Below are 11184 nucleotides of genomic sequence, written 5' to 3'. Positions count from 1 at the left end.
ACTCGTATTCGAAAATTGAAAAGGAAAAGTGAAAAAAAAATACCGAGAACAATGAATGAGATCAGATTGTGAGAGGAATGGCTGATCAAATTCATTACGGAAATGAGATTAAAAAAAAGTGAGAAACAGAACCAAAAAAGATACAAAACAGCAATACAATTTGCATACAGTGAAAATTGTGCATACGAGAGATACGAATGAGAAATAAGATACGAAAAATGATAAAATATACTGATAAGGGAATGAAAAATCAGTGTGGAAAGAGATTAGAATCTTCGCAGTGTTATTCACCTCAAAGTTTGTCAACACAAAGTCCACTGCCAATCACGATAGTGAATATATTACAGCGTTTGGCAGGAATTTTATTTTTTGGCGTGTTTTATCTATTCCTGGTTTGTTTTATCTTCCCTCTGTGTGTTTTATCTTCCTCTTGTGTGTTTTATTTATTCCTGGTTTGTTTGATCTTCCTTGGCATGTTTTTAGATTCCCTGATTTGTTTTATCTATCCTTGGTGTGTTGTATCTATCCTTGGTGTGTTGTATCTATCCTTTGTGTGTATTAATGTATGTGTATGTGGGTTGGGTGTATTATTTTCTTCCCCGTAGTTGTGACTTACTGCCCGCTATTACTTACTTACTAAAAATAAAAATATTGTAATATATTGTATAATTTGAACACATAGGAACCTATTGTTAATAGCTAGTTTAACATTTGCATGAATTTAATTTTTGATTTCCTTGTGTTTAAAATAATCAAAGGTTTTCACGTTGGTTCTCTTTGTCTCAGTCTCTTATTGCCTTATTGGTTAAGAAGAGTTAATAGTCATATTTAAGGAGTCCAATAAAGTAAGGAACGTAAGTGTGAGCAGAACAGATAACACTTTAAGCATGTTACTTCGTAGTTAAGAAAATGAATGATCAATAAGAAGTCATTTTTCACGTATCATATATTATCTACGTCTCGTTATTGGATAATAATAATTGACTGTTGTCAGTAGCTCTGAAGATAATGAGGCTCGTCTCCAAGATACGAGATTGGAAAGGTCACTATAACCAAAACAAAATACTATGATATTTAAGCGAATATTAAAACATCCAAACGATTAAAGACATCGTTGATCGTCCTCTTAGAATATAAATTATGTTGTTAAATTAATTTTTTTTGTTCCAGTGTATTTTGATTCGTGTTTTTTGAAGACCAGTTATCTCATCTTCTCATTCTGATTATATGGGGAAGCTTGTAAAGCTGAAAGGTGATTGTAATATTCCTTCTCTCTCTCTCTCTCTCTCTCTCTCTCTCTCTCTCTCTCTCTCTCTCTCTCTCTCTCTCTCTCTCTCTCTCTCTCTCTCTCTCTCTCTCTCTCTCTCTCTCTCTCTCTCTCTCTCTCTCTCTCTCTCTCTCTCTCTCTCTCTCTCTCCCTCTCTCTATGGTATTATTCTATAGGCTCTTGTTCCGTTCAGTTTCGTCTCCCTTCCCCCCCCTTCCATTTCACTATACTCTCCCTTTCCCCATCCCTTCCCACTCTGCAATATACCCCTTCTCCCTTCCCTCTCCCTCCCCCCTTCCTCCTCTCCTCTTCATTTCCCCCAAAACATAACTTTGAGACCTTTACGGTAAACGCGATTGAATTTGGCTCACATTGGACCCTCCGTCATCGCAATGATCCATATATCAGAAGAGAGCATCATGGGAGAGTGCAGCGTAGGATGTGATCGCTTATAATGTGATGTATTTAATGGAAAAATTCCCTTCTCTTTCAGTCATGGCGAAATATTCCTTTAGTGTGATGTGAATATATATATATGAATTTCTGCCATTTAAGCAACAACAAACTTTTTTCTGGTTTAGTTTTTTTTTATATAATTTCATTTCCATGGACGTTGCTTGAATGCGAATACACTACACTTGTTGTGTAAATTATATATTTTATTTATTATTTAATTATAAATGTATAACCATTTTTGAAGGAATTTTTTATTTTTTATTTGATTTGATGATAAACCGGATCCTCAACCCAGGGACCCGGATCCTCAGCCCAGGGACCCGGATCCTCAGCCCAGGGACCCGGATCCTCAGCCCAGGGACCCGGATCCTCAGCCCAGGGACCCGGATCCTCAGCCCAGGGACCCGGATGATAATTTTCATGACCTCACTCTGTTATAAACAAAAGAAAAACAGCTACAACGGAATAATAACATTAAAAAATCGTCGAGGTCTTTTAAATAAAAATAATATAGACAAATCTAGATATTTAGGCCATAGTGAAAACTTGAAAGACAGACAACGACCTTTGGGTTGTAAAGAAGAACTGTAGGATAATTGATTGAGTGATTGATGAAGATTAAACCACCCCGAGAAGTGGCACGGGCATGAATAGCCCGTAAGACTGCAGGATGAACGATACTAAAGTTGCGACTAGCTCGTTGTATAACTTCAAGATTGGCTATGAAGAAAGGCAAGAGGCTCAGGAGTCATTACGAAATGCGACCACTGACTGAAATGGCGGAGGGGTCGGAAGAGGTGGAGGCGGCTCCAGAAGCTGAAGTTCACCCAACAAGCACACATAGGTGACTACAAATAGGTTAATACCCAACTAGGCTAGTGCCGAAAATAAATGAACAAAACTATAAAGTCATGGACCAGCAAGAGTCCAAGAGACCAAAGGAGACATGATTACAACATATATAATACTATCGAAGGGAAACATGGTGGTCAAGGACAAGTCTTATATCCATCTCAGGAATATAAGAGAGTCAGAAGGTCATAATAAATTCCCTAAATGCAGTGCGGTTTCACAAACAAATGAAGCACACTGATATATATCCTGGTAAGGTAATCATGAGGAGAGAGCGCCAAGCCATTACGACTACATAGCACTTGGAAGAGATATGAGGACAAGGAGCTGGGATAAGACGGAGGCCTAGGAACGGCGTCCAACCACTTTGACCATCGGGGATCGAACGCCGACCTACAAGAAGCGAGACCTCCGCTGTACCTACGACTCCAAGACGTTGGGTAAGATAAGCAATGAATGTCACATTCACTTACAGTTTGAAGAGCAATCACCGAAGATAACCTCCTGGTACCAGTAGCTAAGAGTCGAGTCCCAAGAGCCAGATCTCGCTCCCCCGGGTCCACTAATAGCTAAAGACAACGCCCCACAAACATTTTACATGTCAGTGAGCCTTTTACAACGTCCCAAACTGGTAGGATAAGTTAGAGCAGGTGTCTGAGACATATTGTCACAGAGGACAATATGTCGCAGAGCGCGGCCCCAGGTGCTGTGGCCATTGGTCTCCACAAATGTCATGTTTACTAGATTCATCACTATCGGTGTTTTGTCCTGAGAGAGAATATTGGCCGAGGGGAACCGCCAAGTGCTTCATAATATTCTCTCCGTCATGCAAGGCGTGTCTTGAGTACTTGATAAAGGTTTCCCCAAGTTTTATTCTTTGTGAAAATGATCCGGTGCTGTGTGATAGAACACTAAATGTTCTTGTGCATGTCTGTGAGATGACTCAGTGTTAGGAGTGTGTCCTGTATAGAGTATGTCGCCGAGCACACAGTCTCCTGAATGCTGTAGTATCCAGGACAAAATTATATATGTGTGTGTGTGTGTGTGTGTGTGTGTGTGTGTAAATCACGAAAATAAACACGTGATTAAAAATGTGACAGTATAATATAAATAAATTAAAATATAATATAAATAGATTAATAGGAGGGGTACCACCTCTGGTGCAAGTGTAGGGACCCATAGCCTCGGAGAAGAAAATAAAGAGTACTCAGAGAAGACCTTGTGGATCCTCACTGAACACTTTGATATTTTCTTCTCCTACCACCCCTATTCTTTTGTTAAGTGTGTATATTTATCTAACTTTATTTGAAAATGTCATTACACAAAAAAAGTTACAATATTGATTACATGCAGGGTACAAGGCTGCTTGTCACAAGTTGAACAGCTCTTCCAGCTCCTCAGATGGCGGGCAGGAACCATGGATGCAGTGAGCATTTCCTCTCTGGATTGCCACACTAAGGCGCTGAAAAATAAAACTAGCAGCTCTAGGGTCTCTAGTTGTTTCGATTAGCTTAGACCCCAACTCCTTCAAAAAGCTAGCGCACTTTTACCCCAGGCACCAAGTGTCTCTGAGGCAATGGGGACAAAATTGTAGTGGTGCTCAAGGTCTCTGTAATTACGTGACTTGGCCGCTTCCCGGTGATTGGCAGCTCCTCCTGCTTGTGTAGCACCGAAGTCAACATAGGTATTGGCTAAAGTTGAAACGCAAGTGTAGTCCCACACCAACTGTCTACCATTCTTCCAGGGGTTCATAATAGATTAATATATATATATAAATATATATATATATATATATATATATATATATATATATATATATATATATATATATATATATATATATATATATATAATATATATATATATAGAGGCACTACACATCAAGAAGTCAACACCAGCAATCAACAGCCAATTATTGCACAACTATATTCTACCCACCTCAAGACTCCGCTCCAATATAGAAGCATCAAGAAATATGGACCAATAGGCTTTCTACAAACACTTCTATTCAATATCCATTGCTTCGTGTTCTGTCTTGTGTTGATGAAATTAATACCCTATTAATACTCTTGTTCTGTCTTGTGTTGATGAAATTAATACCCTATTAATACCACATTTTGTTCTGTCTTGTGTTAATGCCACATCACCCCTTCCACCTCACTCAAATGTAGATATAAAATCGGAGATACGTAAGTTCTATTCAGTTGTGTATTTGTGAACTAAAGTCTTTGAAAATGTAATATATATATATATATATATATATATATATATATATATATATATATATATATATATATATATATATATATATACATATATATATATATATATATATATATATATATATATATATATATATATATATATATATATATATATATATATACATAAATATATATACCGCATTGAAATCACAAAGGCGTGACATATCGATGAAAATCATTTTGAGGCTTTTTAGTGACTTGAACTCGCGACCTGGCGATTCCCAGACACCTGCCCTAACCGACTTGGCCACGATGGTACAAAAGTCAACCAACCCAGAACTCTACTAAGTTCTCTGGGAAGTTCTCAAAGCCCCCAAACCGGAGCTCAACCAGGGTTTTACAGAACCCTTGGTTGAGCTCTAGTTCGGGGCCTCCAGAACGCGAGTTCAAGTCTCTCCATTGCTTCAAAAGGAGTTTCATATATACACACACAATCAAGATATAAACAGTTTTCTTTAAACTGTCTGCTTACTATGATAGCACCGCCTAGAGACGTTCATTATTAAACAGTCTCCTTTGAACTAAATAGCTCCTTTTTGGAATTTGATCTTTTTTTATAAATACACTTTTCATGTAACTTTACAATTAATTAACCAGGAATGTACCATTAAAAATGCGTTCGTATACAGCAGACTGTGTCCATGTTGCGTCCAGATAATGCATTTTCGACGTGTGCTTTGACCGTAAAGTATAAATATAAGTGTTACAGTGTTTACAAAGGCAGGGTTTCTCGTCGCACTATTCAGGCCGTTCGGTTTGGTATTCCATTCCCTTTGAATCATTACTTTTCTCTTCTCGATTCCCTTTGTTATTCAATCTCTACTTTGTTTTCGCCAATGGAAATGTTAGGATGTGAACTATGTAAAAAAAAAAAAAGAACAGGGGTCTGAATATCATATGAATTTAAAATTATTATTAATAATTATTCTTAAATACCCTTCCCTCCCCTTCCCCCCCCCCCATCCACTTAGGGATGATATGAAAGCTACGACATTTTGGTCCGGCTTGGACCACTTATTTGACGACGTTTCGGTCCGTCTTGGTCCCTAATCAAGTAGTGACATTTATTTCATTTCATGTGTGTTTTTTGGGTTATTTTTTGTCACGTTATTGTGCCTTATTCTTTGCATATTCTTCTTCTTCTTCTTCTTCTTCTTCTTCTTCTTCTTCTTCTTCTTCTTCTTCTTCTTCTTCTTCTTCTTATTATTATTATTATTATTATTATTATTATTATTATTATTATTATTATTATTATTATTATTATTATTATTATTATATATGTAATTATTACAATTATATATGTAGGAACTTCCTCACTGACAACATCAAGGAGTCTTTACCTGTTTTAAGAAGTTCCGTAGATAATGTACCTGCCACCCCGACTAGCCCCTGAGTCCAGGTGGCATCTCTTGGTTAGTCCAGTCCCCCCCTGGGATAGCCAAGAGATGACACGTATCAAATCTGAAGTCACCTTATCTAAGTTATCGGAAGCCGAGGTTGATAAATCAGAGGGAACGTCAATATTGCGGCGCTATTAAGTGCACTAAAGCACCGGTATTTTAACGACTGAAGGGGTGATTACGTGCAAATTGCGATGCATTATGTGTTAGTACAGGTGAAACAATATTCTAACCTCCCAGGCTAACCACTTGCTTCTCTCTTTCCCCCCGCAGGTTTGACCATCTCTGGCCATCTCCAGGACACGAGGGAAAAAGTCAGCCTCGCCTCGGAGAAGAAAAGACTCTTAAAGAAAATTTAGAATAAAATAAAAGCCATTTCTGAAAACCAAAAAATTAATTAAACAAGAGAACACACACACACAGATGAGAAATAAAAGCGTTCTTTTTTAAAACAAAATTATTTCAAATTAGAATAATGTGTTATATAGCAACAAATTTATCAACAGTTTTTCTGTGATAGAAAACAAAATATATAGAACAAGTGAATGATGAAGTGAAAAGGAGAATATCAAGAAAACGCAGTAAGTGATTCTAATCAATTATAATCAAGTGGTAAAGATTTTGTCTTTGTTAAAAATGTAACAAAGATTCATTTGCGTGCTAGACAAAGCTCTTTATTATATACTTTGGAGATTAAGTTCTACTGTTCGTAGGTTAAAACAAAGGAAAATTGCCAGAATAATGGAGAATGACACTTAACAGTGAGAGATAAATGAAGCTTCGTGAAAGGTGAAAGAGACCATTAGCGAATATACATTTAGAGACAGTAAGAGATGCCAACTGACTTCTGAGAGTCAGCAGTAAGAAATACCTAAAATTCAAGTACAAAAAACATCTGTCAACAAAATACGATTTTGTGTTTCCCCCAAAAATTAAAATACAAACCCCAATAAAACAAATACAAATAAACAAATGGAAATATATGCGAAGAGAGGCTGGCATACACACCAAAACGAATGTCAAATATCTTGTGAAATATTAAATAAAGTGTATAAGTAAAGTATATATAAGCTCTTGAGAGCAGCATTACGTTATATAACAAAACAGTGACGGACTGGGCACCTTAGCGAGGTGTTTCGTTATCAATATAACGAGCAGGAGGGTCGAACCCCACTAAGAACAAGGATGGCTATCAACGTCGTTATTCCCCTGCTTATCCCACTGGAGGAGAACCTTCAGAACTGTGAGTATTGAATCTGTTCTGCCTCATCTGGGCTCGTGTATGTCCATTCACCCCAAACTTGAACCACTTAAGGTGCTTAAGGCGGACTAAACTTTAGGTCCTGTATACCGCCTCTTAACACTCTAATGGTTGTGTTGCTGTTGCCTAACTTCTTGAGGGTTGTATCGTATCTACTTAACTTCTTGGGGTCCTATCGTATCTACTTAACTTCTTGGGGTCCTATCGTATCTACTTAACGGCTTGGAGTGTATCGTATCTACATTTTGAATCAATGTATGCAAGATTCAGCCATTTGAATCCTGGACCGGGTCAAAGAGTTCTTAGTGATCTATAGCTTGCGCGTTCATGCAGCTTTCTCACACATGTTAAACTCAGTGCGGCCCGTGCATGCACCAGAATTTGATGAAAAACTGTACCCAATTGGATCCATGAGTGTCGTCGGGGGTTGATCAGTCAGGGAGCTTAGTTAATAAGCACCAGGACTGACCAATCCTTATAAACGATCATTAGTGCGATGGTCACGGTACTGTGTACGTTTAGGGGTGATCCTGGACGGCATGGGTTCGAATCCTGGCCGGGTCAAAGAGTTCTTAGTGATATATATATATATATATATATATATATATATATATATTATATATAATATATATATATATATATATATATATATATATATATATATATATATATTATATATATATATATATATTAATATCACGTATATTTAGACACTGTACGAGAGCCTTAAATTATCTTCTAACAAGCGGTATCCCTGTCAATACCTTTAAATGAGAATGTCTGTCTGTCTGTTTCTATTGACACTCTAATCACGACAAGTGATGGGTGGGAGAAGCCCACCTCTGGAGGGCGTGGGAGGAGCCGTGTGGAGAGCTGAGGGACTCCCACATCTCCCACATCACCTTCCCCGCCCCCCCCCCCGGCCCCCCCACCCCCCCCGGGCCCCCCCTAGTATGATCGCTAGATTTGTTTAAATTTGCAAATTTTACTTAAAATTTGACAACATAAAAATAAAAACAAAGAATGAAAATGATATAATTCAGAGTTTGAATATTATGGTATGGCAAAATTATTCGGTGACGAGGGGGGGGGGGTATCATTGGCACCGTGTCAACAGGCACTCGTTTCCTTGATGGGATCCCCAACCCGAACATGTTGGGCACGTACCCAACAGTAATTGATGTAAAAAAAAATTGGGCGAGGGTCTGACCTCCAACCTCAGAGAGACAAACCAACATTCTAATTTACAGATACAAATTTAATAATATATTTTATATATTTGGGAATGTTTCATTAACGACCAACGTGAACCGAATATGCATTCAAAGACCATAGTTAGATCTAGTTAGATCTCCTCTCTTGACAATCTGGCTCCTTCCATCTATTTAAAAGTTGAATGGGAATCTAATTCCCTCCTTCCTTTTCTTGACGTTCACGTTCACAGCTCTGTGTCCGGGTTCACTTTCCTCTGTCTACCACAAACCCATGCATAGTGGCATGTACATTCACTTTTTTTCCTACCATCCTCCTTCTGTTAAGAAAAGTGTCTTCGTCTCTCTCTTTCTCCGCGCTCTACGCATCAGCGACCCTCAGTTTCTTGATTCTGAAATTACCTTTATCTTCAACTCATTCTCTCGCCTTGGTTACCCTTTGCATTTTATCAACTGTGCCTATTCTCAAGCTAAACAAAATTTCTTTCATCCTAAACCTGCTTCCAACACTAGTAGCACTGTACTATGCCTTCCCTTCATATCTGAACTCAAAACTTTCACCAATACCTTTCGTCCTCTTGACATTAAACTCGCCTTTTGACAAACTAACACACACTTCGTAGTAATTTAGTTCACACTGCTCCTCTTGCTTCTAGTGCTGCTGGTGTCTGCTCTATTTCCTGTTCCTCTTGTCCTCTCCAATACTTTGGTGAAACTGGCCGGACACTTTATGGCAGACTCAAGGAACACAAAAGAAGTGTTAAGTCTGCAGACACAAACAATGCTCTCTTCAGTCATGTGAGGGATTCTAATCATCCTATTGATTGGTCTTTCTCCAAAATAATCTTTTCTGCCTCTACTCTACACAGACGCCGTCTTGTTGAATCGGCTCTGATACACAACCTTCCCAACATGAACCCGAGTCCTGGCTTTGTTGCTGTTGACTCTTACCTTTCACAGTATATCCGCAAATGCTCTAAACTTTCTAACAAACGTGACTTACCATAAGCTTACCCTTCCATTTATCTTTCTTTCTTTTTCTTTCCCTTGTTTATTCTTACGATCCCTTTCTTATTCCTATTGCTATTCCCTTTATTACACTTATCTTTCGTACCTTTTGCCTTGCTTTTTCTTTCTCTTAAGATTTCCTTCTCACCTCTCTCTTGCCTATTTATTGCCTTTACCTCCTCCCCTCATCACAGTTACAGCCCCGCTCCTGTGCCAGGTAAGTCAACTACGGGCTCACCATAGCCCGTGCTACTTGGAACGTTTTGTTCCCAGTAGCTGAATTTTAAACAACAACATTCCCCTCATCACAATTGACTTGAGAATGGGCCAGGACGGACCGAAACGTCGTCGTCCCTTCACCTTCTAGTGAAAGCGAAGAGACGACGGTTTGGTCGTCCTTCGTTTGGTCGGTGATTTGGTCATCATTTTGTTGTTTATATTTTCTATTTTGTTGACGGAGGCTGTTTATATACAGTGGGTGACCTTGTGGTCATCCTGGGGGGCGTAGCTGTGGTTGTCCCCTGTCCCAGTTCGAATTCTGGGGGAGGGGACACATCGTCAATTTGCTGAAACTGAAGATATGTCTCACACTAGCTAGGTGGTACTGCTGAGGTGGCTAGGGGTGTGTAGTGCTGTGGAGAGACTGCAGGTGGTGGTGGTGGTAGTTGTGGTGGTTGTGGTAGCGGTGGTGTTGTTGACGGGGGGCTATGATGCTGGTAGTGGTAGTGGTGGTGGTTGTGGTAGTGGTGTCGGGGGTTTGTGATGCTGGTGGTCGAGGTAGTACTAATTGTGGTGTTGGAGGAGAAAGTGTCGGGGCTGTGATGCCGTAGTAGTAGTAGTAGTGGTGGTGGTAGTTACAGGGGGATGGGGCCTATGTTACTGGTAGTGGTGATGGCCCAGGCGTCAGTGAGGTGCCACTGGTGATGGTGGTAGCAGTATGGTAGGCCCAGCTGGTGGTATCACCAGCAGCAGCAGCTGCAGCACCAGCAGTAATATTGTCACAGCTCACCTTGACCAGCCGGGGCAAACAGCTGACGCTAACCATAACAGATGTTAATTGGAGACGACACACCTGGAGGCACCGCGCCTCTACAGGTGCTTATAGCGTAACGTGATGCTTATTGTCCTAATTATGACACTTGTTATCATCGTTCATAGCATGAAGGATGGTCAAAGGAAGGGGGGGGGATGATCCTATTGTAATTGGCACAGTCCCTCTGGGATCATTGTGTTTCAACGAGCTTTTGGGATCAGGGATAAGTGGATTCATGAGACCATTTTGGAGCAATACGGTGGGATCAAACTCGCGTCTCTGGGCATCAGCCTTCCGAAAGCTATACACTATATTAACAATCACGGCCAATGTGTTTACATTTATTAAACAAGTTACCAACTTCGAAACCTCACAATTCCAGGTTATTATAGTTATACAAACCTCGTAGTGTAACGAAGCTCATAAACTGTT

This window comes from Procambarus clarkii, chromosome 5, assembly GCF_040958095.1.
Source record: "Procambarus clarkii isolate CNS0578487 chromosome 5, FALCON_Pclarkii_2.0, whole genome shotgun sequence".
In the NCBI taxonomy this organism is placed as follows: domain Eukaryota; kingdom Metazoa; phylum Arthropoda; class Malacostraca; order Decapoda; family Cambaridae; genus Procambarus; species Procambarus clarkii.
Note: the sequence above shows the minus strand (reverse complement) of the source record.